The sequence below is a fragment of the Bison bison genome, unplaced genomic scaffold, assembly GCF_000754665.1.
Source record: "Bison bison bison isolate TAMUID 2011002044 unplaced genomic scaffold, Bison_UMD1.0 scf7180017864367, whole genome shotgun sequence".
Classification (NCBI taxonomy): domain Eukaryota; kingdom Metazoa; phylum Chordata; class Mammalia; order Artiodactyla; family Bovidae; genus Bison; species Bison bison.
In genome coordinates, this window is record NW_011494939.1 from 2,808,331 (window position 1) to 2,834,385 (window position 26,055).

The 26,055-nt window shown below is 37.8% G+C and overlaps 1 pseudogene; it reads right to left on the bottom strand.

The window, feature by feature from the left end:
• Positions 1-13,298: 13,298 nt before the first annotated feature.
• LOC105000035 lies at positions 13,299-22,872 on the bottom strand (annotated as a pseudogene).
• Between the last annotated feature and the right edge of the window lie 3,183 nt (positions 22,873-26,055).

Here is a 26,055-nt window from a genome sequence, read left to right on the forward strand (position 1 = left end):
CATGGGATAATAGCAAATACCAGCAAAAAAATATCCAGTGGTTAGTATATGCGAGGCACTGTACTAAGTGCTTTAAGGCTATTTCACTGTATCTTTCCATAACCCAGTAGGACAGGTTATTTTATCCCCATTTTACAGAGGAAAGAACTGAGGCTGAGAGGTTAAGCCCTTCACCTGAGACAGTGAGCTAGTAAGTAGTAGAAATGGGATTTCAACAAAGCCTTTGATTCGTAATGGCTCTTAACTACCATAGGAATAGTTATTATGAATATTAAGAGAAAAATTTAAATGAGGTAATGTACAGGAGGCATTTATGTAGGCATATAGTAGAAAGACAATTTTTTGGTCTGTTTTTGAAACTACGGAGGAGTCTGATAAACTTAACCCTAAGAATACAAGAGAAACTAAGAATCTGTCTTAGGGAACTAAGAATCTATTTTAAGGAATCACTGATTATTTGGTTCTCATTTTCCTAGTATTTCATTAGTTAATGCTTATGGTAGAAATTATGCTCAGGTACTTGTGTACACACACAGAGTTTTTAGTTAAAAATAGAATATACAAGAACATACAATATCTTAGAATCATAAAAGTTAATTTAAAAGTTTATATAAGATATCAATTTACTTTTAAAAATATAACTATCTACAATATCAAAGGTATGCTCATCATAGAAAACTTGGAAATTAGAGAAATTATATATAGAGAGAGAAATCATGATCCTAGCAAACAGAAATAAGTACAGTTAACATTGTAATCTTTTTTTAAATATATATTCTTTTACTTAATCCATATGACTTTATAGTCTTTTAAAATATGCTATTTCTTTATATTAAAATTTGTTATAGATTTGTATTTTTAAAAAACATTTGAAGTCTCTTGTGATTGTTAACATTAAGACACGACACACTTGGCAATGGAGATTTCACTGATCAAAGTGATTTCTTTTCGGTCCAACAAGGCAACAAGGTGTTTTTTTGTTTGTTTGTTTGTTTGTTTGTTTCAGTATTTGAAGGCAGTCTTCCAGCCGTCTCTCCCACAGTGCATTAGACATGTCAGGAGGCTCTTGCAGCACCACTGAAGAGAAATGCTGAGGATTGGAGCAGACTGGAGGCTGTGTGGACTGAGGGGAGGTGGTGTGCTGGGCAGAGTGTGGGAGTTCCATCATCCGGGTCTAGCAGGGTGGAAATACGGGGCTGATGGTATCATGACAGACTGCTGAAGGGAGAGAAGTAATGAAGCAACAAAGCTTCATGCGAGTACTACGGTAGTCTGGTCAGGCTGCTATAAGAGAACACCATAGGCAGGGTGGCTTATAAACACTAGGAATCTATTTCTCATGGTTCTGGAGGCTAGGAAGTACAAGATCAAGGTACTAGCAGATTTGATTTCTGGGGAGGCCGCGCTTACTGGTTCATAGACAGTCACCTTCTTATTATGTCCTCATATGGCAGAAGGTGGCAGAGAGCTCTCTGGGGTCACTTTAAAAGGTACTCATATCATTCATAAAGGCTCCACCCTTAGGACCTCTTCTCCTCACAGAGGCCCTGCTTTCTTAATACTGTCACATTGGGGGTTAGGATTTTTAACAAATGAATTTTGGGAAAACACGGGCATTCAGTCTACCCAATACTCTATTATGGCTTACATGAGAGAAGAATCTAAAAAAGAGTGGGTATATGTATAACTGAGTAGCTTTGTTATACACATGAACATAACACAACATTGGAAATCAACTCTACTCCAATTAAAAAAACATTCAGTCTGTACCAAGTAGTTGTGCTTTGAAACAGGAAGATACAATGAGCTTAAACTCAATAGAGGAGTGAGAGGACAAAGCAATGTTTTGTCTCTGATAACTATTAGGAGAGCTCTAAAGGCTATAGATGTCAAGACTCTCCAAGACCTTGAAACACTTGATCAAAAACAACAGAAAAAATATGGACGTGCCTGGTTCTGTGGTTACTTGACGCTGGAATCCAAAGTATGAGACATTTAAGGCTTTTACCTCAAAGTAAGATTGAAAAAAACTGGGATTAGATTAAAATGGTTTAATAATTGTTGAAGTTTAATGGAAAAAGTACTTAATTTAAATTTCTTTTAATTTTGTCCTAAGTTACATATTTTAGTCGCCTTCTGCTTTTTGTGACCTCTGATCACCGTTTCACTTGGCATACAAAATTATTTACTTCTTTACTTGTGAAAATGGACTTCCCTGGTGGCTCAGACAGTAAAGCGTCTGTCTATAATGCGGGAGACCCAGGTTCGATCCCTGGGTTGGGAAGATCCCTTGGAGAAGGAAATGGCAATCCACTCCAGTATTGCCTGGAAAATCCCATGGACAGAGGAGCCTGGTAGGCTACAGTCCATGGGGTCACAAAGAGTCGAACACGACCCCATGAGCGACTTCACCTTCGTTACTTGTGAAGATGTAAATCGGGTCCCATCACCTGTCTGCTTACAAGTTTTCCTAAATGGCTTCCTGAATGTGACTGGTAGGGCTCTTCACTCATAATTCCCAGGCCAGTGGCCTTTTTAATCTCTATGGAGCACTCTGACTCCAAGCCTGTTCCTGCTCCCACATTTACTTGGTGGATGTCAGTTCTCAATTTGGTGTCCCTGCATCCCAGACAAATACAGACCTAAGTCCTAAAGAGAATAGAAGCATAGCATTCACTGGAAAAAAGAACAGGTTGTTCTTTAAGAATTATTTATGAAAATTTATGTACACGTATAGAGGTATACACAAACTCACACAGACACACACCTGATATCATTTCTAGGAGCTCAATCAAGTGATTTTAAGGATTACTCGAGAGTATTTATGATGTCGAAGTAGTTTTTATAATTTGGTGTGGGTCACTAACTGGGTTAAATTAAGAGAAAAAATACATAGTTTTAAAATGAGAAGGTGAGATGCTGGTAAAGAGGGAGAAAAAAAGCAGAGATTTGGGCAGTGGACACTTATAAGATTCTAATGTCAATCTCAGTAAGCATGACTTCTCTGAGTAAACTGCCTGAGGTGATATGTCATTTATCCATTCATTCCCTTCATTCTACTATGTATCTTCCTTTTTAATCTTCCCCCCAAAATTTTAAAGTATCTTTCTACATTTCCCAGGAGAACTGGCTTTAAAGCATTTATTTTTTAATCCAAAGAAAAAATTGGGGAGATTAAAACTAAGAAATCTTTAACCATTCCCAAAGGCCCATCCATCTATTCACCTATTCATTAATTTCTCTGTACATACATACATCATTCATTCACTATTAAATACCAACTTCATTCTAGATTCTATCCTGAGAACTGGCATTCAAGGACAAATATCCTTTCTCATTGCTGGGGGTGAGTTTATTACACTATGAAACAGGTTCAAGTTTTAGGATGATCATTGAACTGAGAATCAGAGGAACTGAGTCTGCCTTTTTCTTTTACCCTTACTCATTTCCCTGTTTTCTTCTTTCCTGAGCCCTGGGTACCCATTTCCTCATCTTGTCTGTGAAGAAAAAGTAGACCTCTGACACTTGAGAGGCATTCTCTTGGCTCTAAACATACTGCCCAATATGTAGTCACCTTTAATAACATTTTATCAAATAAATGAATGAATGAATAAATAATTATACCCAGAGGTCTTCAGGAATCCATATTTGGGAATGATAATAGCAACCTTTCCCTGTCAAATCAATCAAAATATAGCTAGTTGAAATAACCTGTTCAGATGGGAGCAGATGGTAAATGTCAAATTGTGAAGCTCTATCATGATGACCTTTCTTCCCCAACTTAGACCATTTAACCCTTTCATGCTACAAGATCAACCAAGGCCACCTCTGAGTACCTTATGGTAGAGAAAAATACTCATTTGTTTAAAATTATGAGTAAATCCAGAATAAATTTTATGATTTTCACATTCTCATGTAGTGGATAAAAATATAAAACTGCCATCATGATATGTTCTGAGAAATTTTTAGAGTTGGAAAAAAGCTCCTAATGCTTGGAAATGTAGGGAAATCATCCTGTGAAATATTATCTTGGGGAAGTACATTATTACAGGGAAGGCTAGACTGAATGAATGATAGTTAATATTTTCTGAGTGTTCTGGTGCCTTACCTGTATTAAATCATTAATTCTCACAGCAACCCCGTAGTTGAGCCCTATTATCACTATTAAGATCTGTATTTTAGAGGTGAGAAAAGGCGCACAGAAAGACCAAGACTTAAGTTCTTTGCACTGGTAGTGGTAGAGCCAGGATTCGAAGACAGCCAATCTGATTTTAAGGTTCACATTTTAAACTGCTTCTTATTCTGCTTCCAAAATATGTTTTGTTCTTCTTTTGTGCTATTTTTGTTAGATCACATCAAGCTAAAAGTTGAACAAAAGTATGTAAGGAAGATGGTTACACACCCAAAAAACCCAGTGGCATCAAACTGTTAATATGCATGTTAAGGAATTTTACTTGTACTTAAAAACTTTAATTTTGGCATTCTTTATACGTAATGATAAAATATATGTGTGTATTTCTTCTCATTTCTAGGCTCACAATAATTATGTAATTTCCTTCACTTAAGGTAGAATAAACTGTTAATAAATTGAGTGGTTGGCACTTAAAGACTGTTAAAAACCACTTCAAATAACATGACAATCTCATCTTTACGGTAATGCCAGGTTGTTAATTAGATGAACTACCCAAATACAGAGATTATAGTTAAAATCGCTTTGAGACTGCCTGTTTTACAACATCCTCTATGCCATGCACTTCAACTCCCATTTTTAAAAGTAAAAATTTCCAGCACTACTTAAAAGTTCCTTTTCCTAAGCATGAGATTTTCCTGAAAAAAAAATAAAGGTCTTGCTAATTAAATAGTTCTATAAACAAAGCATCTGTATTAATGGGAAATATGTAGGAACAAAATGCTCAAGGCAGGAAATTAGTCTAGGTGCAGAAGGGAAAATGTCATTCCGATTGAATCTTTTGGTGATGCTAGTTTTAGAAAACTTGAAAGTACCCAGATAGCTGAATTAAAAAAAAATATTTTTAAAAAGTCATTTTTACTTTCAGTAGTGGCCACCTTTGTATACTTTTGAGCACAGTAAAGATCTCTCCAGTCTTAACGTCACCACTCATCTCCAGAGAAGGACCCAACATCTTTTTTTCCATGGTCTTTGATTGTTTCCGCATTCCCAGTAGCAGCGTCTCTCATCAGGATTGAGTCTTGAGCAGTCATAACACTTCTATTTAATTCTGTAGCCAAACAGCATTTGTTCCATAACAATTCTTAAGTATTGTCAATGTCCCAGGCCTTGAGCAAGAACGGGGGAATACCTTTATGAGTAAGAAATGGCCTTGAACTGACCTTAAGGAAGAGTCTGTCTAAGAGTGTCAGAAAGAGCATTTCAATCAGAATGAAAGGACTTAAAGACTAAGACTGGGGCTGAGGAACTGGTCAGGCTTGAATTTGAGGTCTGTGCTGTGCAGTCTGAACAAGAATCACTGGGAGGATTCATGATAAAGGTATATGATTCCCAGGCCCAGTGCCAAGCACAGATATTTTCATAGAGATTCTTTAAGGTGGTTCAGGTCACCTCCTGACCACCCTTTCTAAAGTTACCTCTTACCCCAGCCAGGATCTTTATTTAGTTACATAATGATTACCAACCTCCACCCCCCATCTCCAAGACATACACTGGAATGTAAGCTTCATGAGGGCAAGGGTTTGTCTTGGTCATTGCTATATCTCCAGCACCTGAATAGTGCCTGGCACACAGTAGGTACTTAATAAAGATTACCAATATTACTAATGGTATAAAGCATGGAAGTACATGGTGATTCATAGACATTGTATTGCTGTAGATCAGGGCTTATTTACGGGGTAGAGGAGATGAAGCTAGAGGCACATTCAATGTTTTTACTGAAAGCTGCTAAAGGGTTTGGATTTTATCTGTCAGGTATTAGTAGATATTTGAAAAAGAATCAAAGTTCACGTTGTTTGTAGTCATTGGGAACAGAAAGTCGTCAGCTGATTCTTGGTGTTGTGATTTAAAAAATGCCAAAGCCTCACTTTGAGAAAATTCTCCCTATTTTTCTTCTGAAGGCACTGAAGTCCTATGTGTTTGGAAGGAGTCACACAGACTTTCTCTTCCAGCCAAACACTGCTCACCTCCATAAAGAAGTAGAATGTTTATTATTTAGATAAGCAGATTTCTATGTTGTTTCTTATTGGTTCAAAAAGAATTGCAACTAGACTTGCTTTAATTTTGTGAGGGAGGAATGGAGTCTACCCAGATGGTTGTAGAGCCTCTGGTTCTCCATTACATTTCTTCTACGTGCTCCACTGTCTTTCCCTCATGTTTTGTCCACCTGGCTTCCCTAGTTTGTTCTTCTGGTGAAGCTGCCATTCACAAACTCATTGGGCACAGTGATTGGTTCAGGGAAGTGCACCTAACCCAAGCAGGGCAAGTTAGAGTCACCCCTGGGGTAGATACAGATCCCTAAAGGATTACTTGATGTTTGAAATTAAATGTCACTCATTAAATGAATGGGTTGAATAGGTCATATTTATGTCTTGTCAAGTGGGATTGCCATATAATAGTTCACAAAATAGAAACTTCCCAGTTTTACGATATATAATATCTTCCTAAAAACCTGCAGTATTATAGAATAGACTAAACATGAGCTATTTAATTATTTGTTAGATGATGTTACATAGCAAAATAGGTGGTGATGGCATCAATATAGTATAGGATATTAATTTGGCAACACCAAATGAATAGAACCAAGAAATGACATCTTACCTGTCGAATTTATTTCAACTGGATTTATGCTTAATGTTCCCAAAGGCTGCTAAATGTTTTATGATTATATTAAAAAGATAAAATATTAATTTTGTCCAAAATTGTGACTCAAGGTGCTTTGACAACATATATATTTAACCTTTATAAGTATTTTTGTGGACTTCACTGTGAACCCTAGCACTTTAACAACATGTACTTTACAACATATATTCCACAAACATTTTATGCCATGCTTTTCTCTGCTCTTAGCTGCTATAGTACACATCAGGCTCAAAGAGGTTCTTTTTCTCTCCTTGGGCTGAATGGTCCATTTTTCCTATGGTGTAGTAAGCATCATTTACACATGTGTTATAGATGTATAGACCTCACTGCCTTGACAAAGGCTCTGTGCCAAGTGCTGTATCTATAAAGATGACTAAGATACCATGTCTGCCCTCAAGAAGTTCACAGTCCAATGACCAGGTTTATTGTCTATCTGGAACTTTAAAGTTTAAGGGCTGAGCAAAGAGACTAGGAGGTGGCAAGAGATAAAGATGGAATGGCAAGCACAGAATGGATAGAAAAAATTCTGTTATCTCCCCATTCCCAAATTTGGCCTTTTATTCTGGAGGCTGTCTTCTCTTTGAAAATAAGGAAATAAGGAAATGACAGGATTAGATTTGAATGTTAGCAAAAGCACTTTGGTGGGACTGAAGAGCAGGTTAAAAGAGACCTGTTATGAGTTGAACTGTGTCCTCTTTTGAAAAAGATCGTTGATTTTCTAACTCCTAACCCCTCAGATTGTAACCTTGTTTGGAAATAGAGTGTCACTGCCGATGTAATAAGTTATGATGAAAACATACTGCAGTCAAGTGGTTCCGTAATCCAGTATGATTGGTGTTCTTCTAACAAAGGGAAATTTGGACACAGAAACACATGTGCACAGAAGGAAGATGATGTGAAGAGGCTCAGGGAGAAGATGGCCATCTCCAAGTCAAGGAGAGAGGCCTCGAACAGATAGTTCCCTCATAGTCCTCAGGAAGAACCAGCTCTGCTATGACAGTAGTTTGGGACATTTGCTCTCCAGAACTGAGGCAATCAATTTCTGTTATTTAAGGGAGCCAACTTGTGGTAGTTTTTTTATGAAACAAATATCTGAAGATTGTAGGCCCTCATTGGTACACAGTACCAATGAGGGCCTAAACTAAGGTGGGACGGGGTGAAGAGAAAGGATTTGAAAAATGTTTTGGAAGGAGAATTGACAAACTGTGGTGACCAGTTGGATATGTGGAGTTAACATAGTAATTAAAATGAACCTAGATTTTAGTCCTGGCTCTCTTCCTCCTCACCTGTTTGAATCTGAACCAGCCATTAATCCTCTTTATGCTTCAGTTTCTTATCTGTAGAGTGAGTCGTGATAGTTCCTATCTCACTGGGTTGTTGTGACAGTCAAGAGAGTGCAGTTTAAAATTTAGGGAGGGTGTGGAGAAAAGGGAACCCTCTTACACTGTTGGTGGGAATGCAAACTAGTACAGCCACTATGGAGAACAGTGTGGAGATTCCTTAAAAAACTGGAAATAGAACTGCCTTATGATCCAGCAATCCCACTGCTGGGCATATACACTGAGGAAACCAGAAGGGAAAGAGACACGTGTACCCCAATGTTCATCGCAGCACTGTTTATAATAGCCAGGACATGGAAGCAACCTAGATGTCCATCAGCAGATGAATGGATAAGAAAGCTATGGTACATATACACAATGGAGTATTACTCAGCCATTAAAAAGAATACATTTGAATCAGTTCTAATGAGGTGGATGAAACTGGAGCCTATTATACAGAGTGAAGTAAGTCAGAAGGAAAAACACCAATACAGTATACTAACGCATATATATGGCATTTAGAAAGATGGTAACAATAACCCGGTGTACGAGACAGCAAAAGAGACACTGATGTACAGAACAGTCTTATGGACTCTGTGGGAGAGGGAGAGGGTGGGAAGATTTGGGAGAATGGCATTGAAACATGTAAAATATCATGTATGAAACGAGATGCCAGTCCAGGTTCGATGCACGATACTGGATGCTTGGGGCTAGTGCACTGGGATGACCCAGAGGGATGGTATGGGGAGGGAGGAGGGTTCAGGATGGGGAACACATGTATACCTGTGGCAGATTCATTTTGATATTTGGCAAAACTAATTATGTAAAGTTTAAAAAATAAAATTAAATTAAAAAAAATAAAAAAAATAAAATTTATTACAGTGATATGTAAATACTTAATATGATAATCTTAGTAAATACAGTAAATACTCAATAAGTGTGTGTTTTTTTTTTTTTTTAATATGTGGGGTGTATGAAGGGAATTGAGAATGACTCAGATTTCTGACTTGGCCATCAGACAGGGCCATGCTGTTATTCAGGGAGAAGAAAAAGAGAAAAATGGATTTGGGAGGCAACATAGTAAATTCAGTTTTAATTAAATTTAAAACATACAAGCAAATTATTTGTCATTAAAAATATACTGCCTTACCTTTTATGTTGACTTTCATAGAGTTCAAGTTTATATTTTTAACTTAACAAAAGTTTATGTTTAACTTAACAATTGGAGATACTCTCACAAGGAAAATGAGATAAGCACCATTGAGTTTTTAGGTTGCTAGAGGGAAAGGATTGTAAAATCATATTTGTTTAAAATTCCTTAAAAAATCTGTATTGATTAAAATGGCTATTATAGTGGTGAATTGAAATATTGACTTGTCAGTTCAACCAATAATTAGCTCTTAATTAACCTTCAGTTGTCACTTATGACCACCCTGTCCCTTGGATAATGACCTTAGATGTGGCGATCGATACCAGAGAAATTGAGTCATCTGATGGAGGTTATCCTTGGCTAAGTTTTAGTTCTAAGTTTGCCAGATAAAATCCAGGAGACCCATTTAAATTTGAATCTCAGATAAACAATGAATACTTTTTAATCTTCAATATACTTCCCCCCAAATTGCACAGGACATATTTATACTAAAAAAAAATTTGTTATTTATAATGTGTCACTTAAATCCACATTAAGTGATATCCTGCATTTTTGTGTGTTAAATCTGGCAACTCTATCTTAACTGTATTGATGGAATGTACTTCTGTAGAAATATTTTTAAAAAGTGAGCTTATAATCATCCTGACTTGAGACACAGTGTGCTTATAACTTGGTATACACTATTTCTCAAGAGAATTTCTTGAGCTCAGGGATTTGCAATTAATGATTTAATGGTGAAAACATAAGCAAGTACAATGGGAATAAACACTGCCAAAGATAACGCATTATTTAATAATGTATAGAAGTCAAAAGGATCAACCACATATATAGTTTCTTAGAGTGATATTTTTTGTAAGACTTTATTTAACAGATTAATTCCATGAGCAGCTATTTTGTTTTCTGTCTACTAAAGAGTAGATTAAAATGTAATGACTGCCCGCTTGTTTAATGAAGATGACAAACCCTCCATGTTGTGCTTATCTTTGTATGATGTGTTTCATATATAGCTTATATAATTATACCCTAAGAAATAAAGTCATAAGCTACTTTAAAAATTATTAGACTCAGAGTGACATTTTAGATAGCGGATGCTGCTGCTGCTGCTGCTAAGTCAGTTCAGTCGTGTCCAACTCTGTGCGACCCCATAGACGGCAGCCCACCAGGCTCCCCCGTCCCTGGGATTCTCCAGGCAAGAACACTGGAGTGGGTTGCCATTTCCTTCTCCAATGCCTGCAAGTGAAAAGGGAAAGTGAAGTCGCTCAGTTGTGTCTGACTCTTCACGACCCCATGGACTACAGCCTACTAGGCTACTGCGTCCATGGGATTTTCCAGGCAAGAGTACTGGAGTGGGTTGCCATAGATAGAGGATGAGATGTGGTTAAATGCCATGTGATTTCAATTTAGGCTTTGATTTTATTCATGAGGCCCCTTTTTGCTATCTTTCATCTCATCTATTCCTATACCTTTTGAATATGACTAGAAACCATCATGGGATCATTCTGCCTCTGTCTTGAACATTCATAGCCAAAATATTTGGTACAAATGGGAAAACTGGTAAGTTTTTCTTCTAAATCTAGGCATGTGATTTTGCTTGCTGCAGAATTGTAGTGGTTAGTTTGTGTTTGTTCACTTAAAATTTATCAGATCTTTTGCTACAAGTCATGCTACTTTGACTTTTTAGAATGGTTTATCTTCTTACTTCCTGTAACTTACTATAACGCTTGTGAAGTCATCATGAAGAGATGAAAATTATACTTCTCACTTTCCCAAGTATTTGCTCAAGTATTTTAAATGAATGCTAATTATTAAAAATACCCAAGAGAAATTCAAAACACAAATACTTTGAGATTCACTCCTAAGAACAAAATAATATCAAGCAGTTCCCAGATTACAAATTGTCTGAGAAAATTCTAATTTATGTTTGAAAAAAGGCAATACAGAGATTGTGCTCATCATTTTTTTCATTACCCCATGATCACAGAATTGCTCAGACCTGTCTTGCCACTTCTGGAGGCATTCTGGTAGAAATGATTCTTTTCCTTCAGCAAATAAGCACCTCTTTTTCCCTTCATTTTTTTGTTCTTTATTTCTAAGGGACTGTGGAGAGGAATAGAGGGATACATTCATTACAAGAACCATAAGACTCTACCCTGTAAACATGTTACTTCTGGGTTTGGGATAAAAGCAATGCTGCAAAGGAATTTTACAGAACTACAGCATACCTAGAGAGCTTTGGAAGCATTTAAGAGGAGTACCTAACCAATGCCATGATTGAGGGAAGTCTGCTGAGAGGAAGTAACTTCTAAATTGAGAAAGAGAGGATGAGTAGAAGTGGATGGTGAAGAGAATATTCCAGGTGGAGGGAAAAGTACATAAAGAGACCCAAGAGCTGATAGAGATCTGCTAATTAGAGAATTGAACTTAGCTTAATTTGCCAACTAGAGTTCTAGGCCAGATTAAGAAAGTGTCAAAATCATAAAAAAGAGAATTTTACCCTGAAGACTTTGCTGAAGAATCAATGGAAAGTTTAATGCTGTGGAGGACATAGTAAGATTTATACTGTTTCAGAGATGTGGAGAATGGACCTGAGGGTTAAATGAAAGTTGGAAGAGCTGGTATGATGCTTTTCCAGTAATCCAGGTGAGGTGATGGCGAACTGACCAGGAAATTGGCTACAGGAAAGAGAAAACTGAAGAGCTCCCAGAAATATTTAAATGGCAGAGTTGACTGAACTTGATTGTTGGGTCATGGAGAATGAAATGAGGGAGGTCAGAGGATGATTTCCAAATATCTGGATTGGGAAATTAGTTGGATAAGCTGTAATATGATAAAAACTTAGAGGAACAGATATGGACATGGAAGAGTTAAGGGCAAGATAAAAATGAGTTAAATTTCAAGCATATTTTGAATACTTGTGGATACTGAATTATTCAGTCAACACATATTAATGAAATACCAACTACATGCCAGATAGTGTGAATAAAGGTCTTAGAAGTAGAGACGGCAGTGGTATATTTTAAAGATTATAATCTAGTCGAGATATACAGTATGTAAGTAATAAAAATAATAAATATATACAATAAATATGATTCTTGCATGTAGTGGAGGAAAACACATTTATGAATTGATTTGTTTCTACTTAAAAGTATGTTCAGAGACATCGAGTAGATACAATACTGCCTGGCAATAGCCTGTTAGTCTCTGATCCACCTTCTCTTTCCGCAGAGTACCAGCAGCCCCTTTTCTCTTCTCACTTTCATCACAATTCACAAAAGAGAAACAATTCATCTTTCTGTTATAAAAATCTATCAGCCAGATTTGTAGATTTATATCCACATATTCTTTCTTCCCATTTATGCACAAGGATAAGGTGTCTTTATCCTTTCTGAGGTCAAGTTATCTCCTTGTACACAGAAGCCAGTCTTCTCTTTTCTACTCAAGGGCACCATGTAATAATCCCATCTTAAAAGTAAACCATCTTCTCTGACTTCATGTGTTCCTCTATCCCCTACCTTATTTCTCTGCCCTCCTTTATAGCAAAACTCTCTACAAGAGTTGTTGATTCTTTAATATCAACTTCATTGAAATATAATTGCCATGTAAAACTGTAAGATATTTAAAGTGTACAATGTGGTGATTTGATGTGCATATACATAGTAAAAGAATTTTCAGCCATCTAATTAATTAACATGTCCATCTCCTAACATATTTATCTTTTATCTGGGGAAGGGAGTGAGAGCATTTAAATTCTGCTTTCTTAGCAAATTTAAATGGTATGTAATATTTAAAGAGGAATTAATTTATGACAAAATAGGCAAGATCATTCAAGAGGGCAAGCATTGTCTCTTCAATAAATGGTGCTGGGAAAACTGGACAGCCACATGCGAAGAAGTGGTCTATTTTTTTTGACAATTTCTATTAATCTTACTCAGTGAATGCATAGAGTATTAAATAATATTTGTAGTGAGATTGCTGAGGAAACTTCAGGGGTCATACTTCATTTCTTTCTGGCCTTTACTGCTGACTTGGTGACCTTTCCTGCTGAGGATGACTTCTTATCCACTGCCTCGATGACTCCAGTGACTACTATTTGTCTCATGTCCCACACATCACAATGGCCTAGAGGTGGGTACTCAGAGAACATTTCCACACATATGCCCTTGCTGGGGACTATCTGTGCATCTGCACAGTGGCCTGACTTCAGGGTCTTGGGGTTCCCTCCAGTTTCTTGCCTGAGCATCAGTCAATCTTTTCCCACAGCTCAGCAAGCTTGCAGAAGATGTGGGCTGATTGGGAAATAGTTGGGGTGGATCTTCCAACTATTGCGTCAAGACAATCACTTGTGTCATAAAGCTACCAGCCTCCATCTGGTGGGGGAGGGGTCGTTCCAGCCATATTTCCGTGATGAATGTCCTTCACAGATAAATTCTTCACACTGAAGTCCACCTGTCATCTGGAAGGGCCTCAGGCAGGGTCTCCTGGTGCATCTACCCAGCCTTGACCTCTGAGGTGAGGTTGGTGGGGCAAAGGTGACCTCCATCCCAAGTTTCAGGAATCTAGTTTCCAGAAAGTCCACAGACATAGGGCCAATATTTCCAATCATGTGCACATCTTGCAGAGGCAGCCTCAGGGGCTCATTGACCAGTTGAATGGGTGGGAAAATGGAGTCCAGAGCATCCAGGAGAGTCATCCCTGTGGCATTTCCCTCCTTCCTCTTGACCTTCCAGCTCTTGAACATGGGCATGTGGATGCTAGACTATGCTAGCCTGAGATGGGCATGAAGGCCATGGCAGCCGAATTATAGCTGATCTTCTTGATGTAGGCTCTCACATCCTTGGTGATCTGGTGGAAGCTTGCAGCACTGTGGGTGGGCTTGGTGGAGTCTGTCTTGTTGACAGCCATGATGAGCGGCTTCACACTCATTGTGTAGGCCAGTAGTGTATTTGCACATCTGCCTATACTTCAAGAGGCCTACTTCAGATATTCCCATATTGCTGGCCACAATGACCACAGCACAGTCACCTGGGATGAGCCAGTGATCCTGTTCTTGATAAAGTGCCTGGGGCATCAATGATGGTGATGTAGTATTTGGTTGTCTCAGACTTCCATAGTGAGATTTCATGGTGAAGCCACACTCTCTTTCTGCCTTCATTTTGTCCAGCACCCAGGCATACTTGAAAAAGCCTTTGTCCATCTCTGCTGCTGCCTTCTCAAACTTTTCATGGTTCTCTTATCAATACCCCTACACTTGCAGCTGAGATGTCCAGTGATGGTATACTTGCCAGAGTCCGCATTGTTGATGATGATAATATTGATATGGGTCTTCTTTTTTACCCATAATGGTGGGTTCTTTAGAATCGCTGATCCAGATATTACCAAGAGCTTCACAGTCTGTAAAGTGGGAGCTGTGTATTATTGATGCTTCTGTTTCCTACCTCCCTTTCTGTTTGTAAGCCATGCAAAGGAGTATTTTTCTCTTTCACTCCACCGTAGTCTCCTTTCCCGAGCACCAACACCTTCCATCCTACCAAACCAATGTTCAGTTCTGACTTTATTTTATTTTCTCTCTCAGCTTTTATTGACATCTCTCCCCTCCTTGAAACTCTTAGATTTCCAGATACCAAAGTTTCCTAAATTTCCATCTATTATCCTCAATCTCCTTTGCCAACTCTTTCTTTTGGCTTTCTCTTATGTAGTTCTAAATATGAATTTCCTCTTGGTAATTTCACCTATTCATGTGGCTTTATATACCGCATATATCCTGATGATTTCTAAATTTATAACTCCAACTTTTTTGAACTGCAGTCATATATTCAACTGCTTATTTAATACCTTGAGATATGGCAACAGAATTCTTAATCCTACATGTCCTACTCTTGCTACCCCTACACCACCAAGCTTGTTCTTATTCATTCTTGCCCTCTTCATTCTTATTAAATGGCTTCTCTTTTCAACCAGATATAGGGTTAAAACACCTAGATTGTGTGCACTACCATTCTCTTTCATTTATGCTCCCCATATTCAGAAGGTTCTGTTGACTCAATCTTTAGGATATATGCCAAGTGTTATTAAATTTTTATTAAATTTACTATACAACATTAACCACCATGGTAGACTACGTCTGTGTAGCCCACTGTTTTCCCCATATTCCCATTTCTGGACCCTCTCATAATTATTTCTCCACAAAATAATTAGGATAATCTAATAGTTTCTCATTATATTTGGAACAAAATTCAGACTACTTGCCATGACCTATAAGGCCATTCATGACCAGCCCCACCTACCTCTTCGTTTTGAACCTTTCTCCCCCTTGCCCTTTATAATCCAGTGTAGAGAAGTGAAATTATTTATATCTTAGAAGCTGAATTAATAATTTTGTTAATGGATTAGATATAAGTGATGAGGAAAGCAGTGTATTAAGGACAACTCAAAGGTTTTGGTTTGAGCAACCAGGTGGGTGGCAGTTTGCAAAACTGACCATCAAATCAATGGAATGATGCTGTGAAAGAGCATTTTTCTTCTGAAAGAAAAAAGGAGAAGCAGACTTCTTATTGGTTTGCATTTTTCGTGGAAGAGGGTGAAATAAGTTTATTTAGGACCAAAATACAGTAGCTTTGATTCTTGTGAATGGGATCTATAGGTAGTTGATTAATTGAAAAATCTGTTTAAGAACAGATTCATTAAAAATAGTACTAACATAAGAGAAATCTTTTATTTTGGCTAAGATCATAAAACTATTTTCATTCACCCGTTTTTTTTTTATGTAGGTTCAAGGTATGTTCTTTGACATGGCTCCATTAATTAAATTTCTTCTTTTACATAAACCACATCCATAATATATTATATAATATTTCTAGTTTTGATTTATGTAAAAACTGGAGCTAAAGCTTAAATTCACATCTGAAGAAGTTGCGAGGCAAAACATTTCCAGATTTTTATAATTTTCTCTAGTCTTTTACATTTTTTGTTCCCCATAAACAATTTAATAGAAATTACTTGTTAGCTACTTGTTCTTATTTTAAAGCATCTGATATATTTTTAGACCACATCGTTTTGTTTTCTCACTTACATTTCATCAGATATATAGTAACACTAATTAAAATTACAAACTCACAATAGCAAGTACCAGTGAAATGAAAAAGTTTGGAAACAAATTTAATCAATTCTTGGTAAGCCTAAATACAACTGAAGATGCAGTTGCATTTGGATTTTCTAGAGAGCAATTTACTAGTTGTGACTATTAAGTATGACTTAGGTTTCAGTTACAATATATGGAGATTACTTAAAGACAATTTCTACTGTGTATATACACTAGATTTCACATACATAAAAATCTATTTTATGTACATACAGTGTAAATACCCTGAAGGCCCTACCTTTCAGGAAAAAATTCTCACAACAGTTTCCCACCCCCTCAGAGTAGTATGGGGTGGGGATGCACAAGATTGGAGAGCATGACAGCAGTTATTAATCTGAGCAGGATTTTGCTAACTGCAGAGTAGTGTCTTTAAAGAGAACATAGAAATAAAGCAACTAAAATGGCTTTTGTTGAACTTCAAAGTCAACATTTTAGTGCCCCCAAAATGTGCACTAGGACATAATGACTGTGTTTGGCAAGAAGGAGGATTTTCTGGGATTGAGAGCACCAGATGGTAAAGACAGCCCTGTCAAGCTTGAGAGCAGGGCTGTGTCCCTGTTTGGGAGGTCCTGGTGTATGTATCAACAGAACATCCTTAAATGTCAGTGTTCACCAACACAAATGAAGTAGATAATGACTGTTACTCAGTGACTTGTGTTAGATAAATTAAAGCCTTAACTATTGTCTTTCAAGTCAACAAACATTTATTGATTGCCTGCAATGAGCATGGCACTGTGCTTTTCGGCTGGTGCTGCTGCTGCTGCTAAGTCACTTCAGTCATGTCCGATTCTGTGCGACCCCATAGATGGCAGCCCACCAGGCTCCCCCGTCCCTGGGATTCTCCAGGCAAGAACACTGGAGTGGGTTGCCATTTCCTCCTCCAATGCATGAAGGTGAAAATTGAAAATGAAGTCGCTCAGTCGTGTTCAACTCTTAGCGACCCATGGACTGCAGCCAACCAGGCTCCTCCATCCATGGGATTTTCCAGGCAAGGGTACTGGAGTGGGGTGCCATTGCCTTCTCCGGTGCTTTCAGCTAGGGATTCACAAATGAAAAACATGATATATCACAAGTTCATACTCTAGTCACAAGCAGGCATTTCAGAACTAATAATGATATAAATCAAATTAGACAGTGCTAGAATGGCCATATGAATTTTTATTAATTTCCCTTTTCCATGAATTTTGGTTCAGTGAACTGGTTCTGTGCTTTATGAGGTAAGTCAACTTTCATAACCACTCTTAACTTGTATAGATTTCTCACCTTTCAAATGAGCCAGTCATATTCTGGGCAATAATGCATTTTATTAAAAATGATATTTTCACTGGATAACTCCATTTAAGAGATGCCAATTAATTATCTATCATTTATAGCTGAAATTTTTTTCTTTGGCATCAGCCTTATGTGTCATTCTCCCAGTGTTTTTTGTTATTGGAGATCCCAGTAGTCTGTCCCTGAAGCCTGGCCACTGAAATGAGTATGAATTTTGGTTAAATTGGATGCTTTAGTGTACCCTGAATGTTAAAAAAGAGTCTGGCTTTATTTAGTAGGCATTTATTGCTTTTTAGCCTGTTACTTCAAATTCTACCTATCTCTAAGATATCAGCACATTTTCAAATAGTATCCTTCTAGTTAGGTCAAGGCTCATGGCCAGACACTGTCTGGGACCATGTGCCTTTTCTTCAGAGTTTTGATCTGTTATAATTTTATATTATTGGTACGATTTTTCAGCTATTTATCTGTCACTCCATTCAGGTGCTAACCCAGTTGGCTCTAAACTTAACAGAGCAGGAACCACAGAAGTTTTACTCTTCAGCACTGTCTTAGCTTTTAGCCTGGTGCTTGGCACTAAATAGAGGAATGAACTTTGACCTGAAGTCTTTATTTCCTTCTTGTGTTAACTTTTGTGGGAGGGAGGTTGGGGGAAATGATGCAGATGAATTTGGGTTCTGTACATTTGCTAATCACTTCTTCCTTCTAGTTTCCTAAACTTATTTTTACTAAAGTTTCAAGGATGCCCCACCATTCTATTGGGGAAAAAGCCTGTGACCATGTTACCCAGATCGTTTGTAATTGTGTAAATTTTAATCAAGTTCCCCATTAAGAAGTTGCCTTTCCAGGCTGAAGAGGCCAGTGTTTCAATGTGCCTCAAATAGCAACACTAACATGTTGGTTGCTATTTCCTCTGTTGTGTGCCTTCTCTAGCTTCATTATTAAAATTTATGATATGTAAGGAGAAGGCGATGGCACCCCACTCCAGTACTCTTGTCTGGAAAATCCCATGGATGGAGGAGCCTGGTTGGCTGCAGTCCATGGGGTCGCGAAGAGTCGGACACGACTGAGCGACTTCACTTTCACTTTTCACCTTCATGCATTGGAGAAGGAAATGGCAACCCACTCCAGTGTTCTTGCCTGGAGAATCCCAGGGACAGGGGAGCCTGGTGGGCTGCCGTCTATGGGGTCGCATAGAGTCAGACACGACTGAAGTGACTTAGCAGCAGCAGCATAATCTCACTTAGCATTCAAAAAGTGTAAGTACTGAAGCTTTCTAGGATACTAATTTCAGTTGGTTTTCTACTCTTCTTCTTTCACTTCTCCTTTCCTCTCTCTCCCTCTTCCTTCCTTCCCACACCCACCCCACCTTACTGCTGCTCCTCATCCCCTCCCATCCCATCCCCCTCCTCTTCCTCCGTATTCTCCTTTTTTCCTCACACAACTTTTTATGTAACTGGAGATTTGTACCTTTGAATCCCCTTTACCTATTTTGCCCCCACCCCACTCCCCAACCTTCTGGCATCTACAAATTGTTCTCCATTGTATCTATAACTCTGCTTTTGTTTGGTTTGCTTGCTTTGTGTTTTTAGATTCAACATGTATTCATTATTTTTCTTTATACATTGATGTTTTCTTCACTTTTCAACCCCACAGATGATTCAGTTAGTATTTTTGGGAAACTAGCAATGACTCCTAGACATGTACTTCCTCTGCTTGAAGCTAATGGTTCAGAGCTGTTCATTTTATGCCAATGTCATTTATCATAAAATATGTTACCATATACTTTCTAAGTTGAAGTCTACTTATTATTTTTCTATCCACTTGTACAAATTGGTAAGATTTTCCTGATGGCTCAGATGGTAAAGAGTCTGCCTGAAATGTGGGAGACCTGGGTTCGATCCCTGGATTGGGAAGATCTCCTAGAGAAGGAAATGGCAACCCACTCTAGTATTCTTGTCTGGAAAATCCCATGGATGGAGGAGCCTGGCAGTCTATAGACCATGGGGTCACAAAGAGTCGGACATGACTGAGTGACTTCACTCACTTCATTCATACCTATACTTTACCTTTTTTCTTAGCTACAAATTGGGAGCTTTCACACTGAATAAATTCGGTCTTTTTGAACATTTATAAATGTGTTAAATATGATTGACATTAATCTTGATTCCCAAAGAACTTCACTCTGGAGGAAACTACACATTTATGCCTATTCTGAGTAAAAGTCATTCCTGGCCTACATCTACCCATGATAAAACTGCCCTATGGCACTACAGTGTCCATAGGGATTTCTGTCCTCCTGTTATTCAAAGGTAGGCCAATTTGTGGCTATCGTGCACTAGTATGGCTGTGCTGATGGCTTATGCACAGTGTCCTTTCTGATTGAGGATTCTCTTCTGATTGCTTGAAGCCCAAACATTGCCTATTGTTAATATTTTGAATATTTAAGGTGATCACAAAATCATTAAGCACCATCAGGATTATGTATTATCTATGGGCTTCATATCCATCTCCTAGGATAAACCATAATAGATAATTGAGTCACTTTGCTGTATAGCAGAGATTGGCACAACATTGTAAATTAACTAAACTTCAATAGAAAAAAAATGAACAAGAAAAAATAACATTTAAAACTATTGTTTCACTTCTCTTTACTGGGTAGAGAACTAACATAGCCATAAAAAGGCTGAAACAAGACTACTGACATAAAATAGAGGATTTGAATTATTTGCAAACTATAATTATGAAGTAATGGTGCTTTTATAGGTCTGGCTTTAAGGTCATGAATCTGAGTCTTCTGGAAACTGAAAGTTCTTTGGATTTTTCAAATAATGGGAGGATATGTTTCTTGTCTCAGGGAAAAGGAGTGAATCCACTAACTTAATGTCATTCCTCTTATTTCCTTATAAAATAACAGACTTATGACATGTTTTTGTCAGCATGGTCAAAATATATCAGAGCTGTGTGAAAAATCTTAGTTTTTTTTTTTTTAAAGAGGCTGGGCTATAGCTGCAGAGTTGCTGTTAGAGACATGATGGTTCTCTTTTTTAGTATTTTAGTGGAGTCATGTAGACACAGTGGTAAGAGGGGAACATGTCCTTAGTCTGTCATAGAAACCATGGTTTGTATGAAGATCCAATTATTTATTTTTGAATTTCATAAATCATTAGCAGAAGGAATCCATTTTGAATTGAGATTTAGGTTGAGATTTAGCAATTATTTTTCAGTAATTTTGCTTAATTCTATAAATTGTTCGTGAAAGTGTTAGTCACTCAGTCGTGTCCGACTCTGTGACCCCATGGACTGTAGGCCACCAGGCTCCTCTGTCCATGGAATTCTCTAGGCAAGAATACTGGAGCAGGTTGCCATTTTCTTCTCCAGGGGATCTTCCCAAGCCAGGGATCAAACACGGCTTTCCTACACTGCAAGCAGACTCTTTACCCACTGAGCTACCAGGGAAGCCCCAAAGTGTTTTTAACTGATTGCTATTTTATACATAATAGTGTATATATGCCAATCCCAATCTCTCAATCCATCCCCAATAAAACATTAAAAAAAAATCTTATTGCTCAATTTTCCCATGGTCTAGACACTGTTTCCAAAAAGAACCTGAAAATAATTAAGATTTCACTAGGTACAATGTTGTATTACTTTATGGAGTTAAGATTTTCTCTATTATTGGCCCCCTAAGAATGTTCAAGATCAGGCTTGATGATCAGTTGGTGATTTGTTGTAAGCAAATCCTTGCTCATCAAAATGTAGTCCATGGATCAGCAGCATTGTCATCATCTGGAAGTTTGTTAGAAAGGCTCCCTAAAGCCCCAGGTGGACTTCCCAGGTGGCACTAGTGGTAAGAACTTGCCTGCCAATTCAGGAGACACAGGAGACACCTGTTTGATCCCTGAGTGGGGAAGATCCCCTGAGGAGGAAATGGCAACCCATTCCAGTATTCTTGCCTGGAGAATCCCACGGACAGAGCATCCTGGCCAACTACATGCAGTCAATGGGGTCACAAAGAGTCAGACATGACTGAAGTGATTTGGCATGCACGCATGCAAAATCCCCAGACCTGCTCAGTCAGAATCCAGTTTGTCGAGATACCAGGTGATCCATACATACATTAAAGTTTGAGAAGCTTGTTGTGAAGTGTATCTAATTAGGATGAAGTTGGGGAAAGGCCCTGGTAAATATAAATTATCTTTCAAGTTTTGTGTGATTAAGTTTCTATGATTCATGGAGTCGCAAAGAGTCGGACACGACTGAGTGACTGATCTGATCTGATGATACACTAAGAAGGAACCACTTTCAAATGGATGTTATTTGGATCTTTCAACATATGACTAGATGGAAGATGGTAGATGGTAAGTTCTAGATGACTAGATGGTAAATGGGATAGCAATTTTCTTTCACTTTTGCTGTTTTTCAGTGTGTACAGGTACTCTAGTTCTTGGTATTACCAATTTTGATTCTGATCTTCAAAAATACAACTGTGGATTTGAAGGCCCTATGAGAAAAATCTTGAACTGGATTTGCCATTTTTATGATTTATCATTGTTAATGATCTCTTATGTTCACATTTTTCTGAGTTTTAATTTAAAGCTGGCAGTAATGTGTAATATAATTTCAAAGAATGAATTTGGTCTCAGATTTCTTGGCTCTACTGACAACAGTATAATCACACTTGTCTAAAACTAGTCCCCAGGTCCTGCTTTCTACAGTGAAAGTTATACAAATATGTATTCAGCTATTAGCAGCTGCTGCTGGTGGTGGTGGTTTCCTTTTGCCTTTGGATCTGAAAGCAGCTTGAAAATAGAATAATACTTAAATAATTGAATTTTGGGTAAATTTTGTCAAATTCATTTTACAGTTCTTCATAAAGCAAGCAAATATGGACTAGTACACATACACACACAGTCTTTGTATAAATACTTTGAAAATCTTTAACAAATGAATTGAAAACATATTCAATACTTTATCTTACAACTGTTTCTGAAACCCTTTTCCATTTAATTTCTTCAAATCTGTTAAATCGTCTGGGGTGGTTTGACCATAGCTGCAGGCATTCTGTTACAACTAGGGGCTGGGGGTGGGAAGGTGCCACTGGCATCTGGTGGTTAGAGTCCAGACATCTTGCCTGAACATTGTACAGTGTTCGGAACATTCTCGCAGCAAAGAGTTAGCCAGTCCCAATTGTCAATAGTGCCAAGGTTGAGAAGGCCTGTGTTAAACTGAACTGGTTAATGTTTAAACTTGCAGTTAACTCCTGTGCATGGGAATATGCTATTTAGAGACAAAACAATTTATTGACTGCAAACATAAAGTCTAAATACAGTATCATTATTTTTACAAAAGCAATTGAAATGTCAAAATTCAGACTGTAAGGCAAGATGAATCCAATAGAGGATATATGATGTTGCAAATGTCAGAAATAAGTTTGACAAGTATCTTCCCTCCCTTTTCCCTTCAGCCTCAGCAGTTGAATAGGTTTCCTGTTAAGGGAAGCTAAGCAAAATACTGTCATGAAAATATTGGATATTTCAATTAATAAATTCCAAATAAAAGTGGAATTAAGCTAAAAATTATAAAGAGTCCTTGAATGGCTTGTTGATTAGAAACTAATGTAACTCCTTGTCTAGGATAAAACACCAAACAGGCAGCAGCTGCTGGTAATTTGGTGCAAGTAATTGTAGAGCCAATAAGTTGAAGAAGTGCTTATTAAAAGAAACTGCTTTCCTATCTGCTTGTAAGTTCAATTGAGTAATGCACTCTACATGTGGTCTGACACTGGGTAAATTATACACCTGATTTAAAAACACTCCATCCATAAGAGCTCCTATTTTGCTCATCCATAAAATTTTTACTTTCTTCATTACTACTTGCAGCAGTGTATGGCATAATATCTATCAAATTAGGCTTTGAGGACATCTCAGGCTGGCACCCTGCTGACTTGAAACATGTGCTTAATATTACTGCAGTGCTTTTAACCCCATGAGTGCCCTGGGTTAGCCCATATAGGCACACAGAATCTGTTATTTTTATTTCCTCTCTTTACTGCTATATCCTCCACCTACAGAGAATGAGAAGCATCAAAAATAAAGGAGTGGGGGTGGAATTGGGGTGTAGTCACTGGGTAGGAGAAATAGTCAAAGTTTATAGAAATAAGATGGACAAAAATGAAAACTGTGTGGTCGACTGTTTCACAATTTTCAAATCTGTGAGCTAGATGTAAACATTTGAAATCAAGGCATTCTATTCATTTGACTTCATAACTTTGAAAAACAAGGGTAAAACCCCACACAATAGGACTTCTGATGAACTCACATTTAAAGCTAACTTTGAAAGGTATTTTGTTTATGTGTCTGAATGATTTAATTTTAATAAGTATTTATTGCCTTCTCTACTAAGTGCTTGGAGAAGGGCATGGCAACCCACTCCAGTGTTCTTGCCTGGAGAATCCCGTGGACAGAGGAGCCTGGCGAGCCTCAGTCCATAGGGTTGCACAGAGTTGGACGTGACTGAAGTGACTTAGCACACTGCCAAGTGCTAAGCAATGTGCTTGATGGTAAAAATACAGTGATGAGCCTATGCGGCCCATGACATCTTACAGCTCAGATTTTGCAAAGGGATCAATATTTCAACAATTAACTATAATGCAATGATAAAATAAAAATAACCTCAAGACTCTTGTTCAACATTCATTCATTCATTTGTTCATTCAGGGGAAATGATGCCTTTAATAATTATTTTACTTGCTGGGTCCCATCGGCAGCTCTTGCTCTATTATTGAGCTAAATACACCTGTGACTATCAGACTGATGCTAAATATTTGAGTCATGTGATTATTTCCCCCTATTCTTATTCCATGCTGACCTAGTAGTCTTCTGAATATAATTTAGCTTCCCACCTGGAACGTTCTTGTGGGGAAAATGAGCTTATGAGAGAACTCCAGTGGTCATTCAATTTTTTGGTGGTAATACTACCTGTTCTAAAAAAATAAACTGGTATGGTATATCGGTCATAATTTTGCTCCCTATGTAATACTCTGGGTTGAAGACCCTTTGATATACTACTTTTCATTATAAGTGAATACTTCATCATTTATCTTGGAGATTGGTTAATGCGACTTTATCGTCAAAGAAATTGGACCCACTTTCTGAGTGCTGACAAGTCAGGTTTGTGGCCAATCAGATTCCAGAAATTAGTGCAAAGAGTAGAAGTTACTCGAGGATGTGAGAATGTTTAAAAAATAATGTGTGTGGAGAGAGAAAGAGGGAATAAGAGTCATACCAAGGCTAACTCTCAAGGTGTGTCAACCAGCAAAGGAAAATGGAGGACATGGCTAACAGGAGCCCAGAGAGAAAAGGGTCTAGAAAGGAGCAGGGAGGCAGAGATTGGCAAGTCTGAGAAGCAGGCCACTGAATAAGGTAGTTCAGTCCTTCAAGAGAGCAGTGTCTGTGGAGAAGTGGGAGGGAGTAGGGAACCAGATTTCATGAAGTTATGGAATAAATACCTGGCAGAGAAGTGGATGTGGCAAGTGTGGGCTTCCCTTCAAGAAATTTGACCAGAGAATGACAGCTTGAAGTGTTCTCTTCAGAAAGAAAACACCGCAGTGTTTGTGGACAAAATGCAAAGTGCTGCTAGAGAGGAAGGGAATACACGACAGAGTAAATTTCCAGGTAGGCATTCATGCATACCTTTGCTATTTACTCACTCATTCCTTCGTTCATGTAGAGAGCACAGGATAGTGGTTAGGCTCACAGATGTTGGAACCAAATGGCCTGGGTTTGAGTACCAGTTCCATTATTACAGCCTTGGGCAAATTAACCTCTATCTGCACCTGCCTCAGAGGGTTATTATTAGGAGTAAATGAATTAATGTTTTTAAAGCATGTAGAACTATACCTGGTATATGGTAAGCATTTAATCATATTTGATAAGAAAGGAATTAGCCTGGAAAAGGAATAAAATATCTGATCCTCTAATAATCAATAATAATTTTTTTTCTATATTTCTTGAACTTCTCATAAAATGTATTTGAGATCCAAAATTACCCAGAGCTTGTAGTGAATAAAATTGCTATATAGATCAGCACAAAATGTTCTGACAATCTTATTCCTAGGTACAACTAGGTAAAATTGCAGAATTCCATAAAGGAGTTAAAGGAATTTCCTGAAGAAATTGCCAACTAATTTTGTCACATTTTTGTGGAATTTGGTGGATCTAACTCCAGGCTACTTTCAGAATACCTCTGGCTTCATATCTTTCTTTGAATTTAACTGCCCTTTCTACCCTCTCTCTTTTATTCTAGGTATCATTCAGAGCTCAGAGAAGTAAACCTGAAAAAT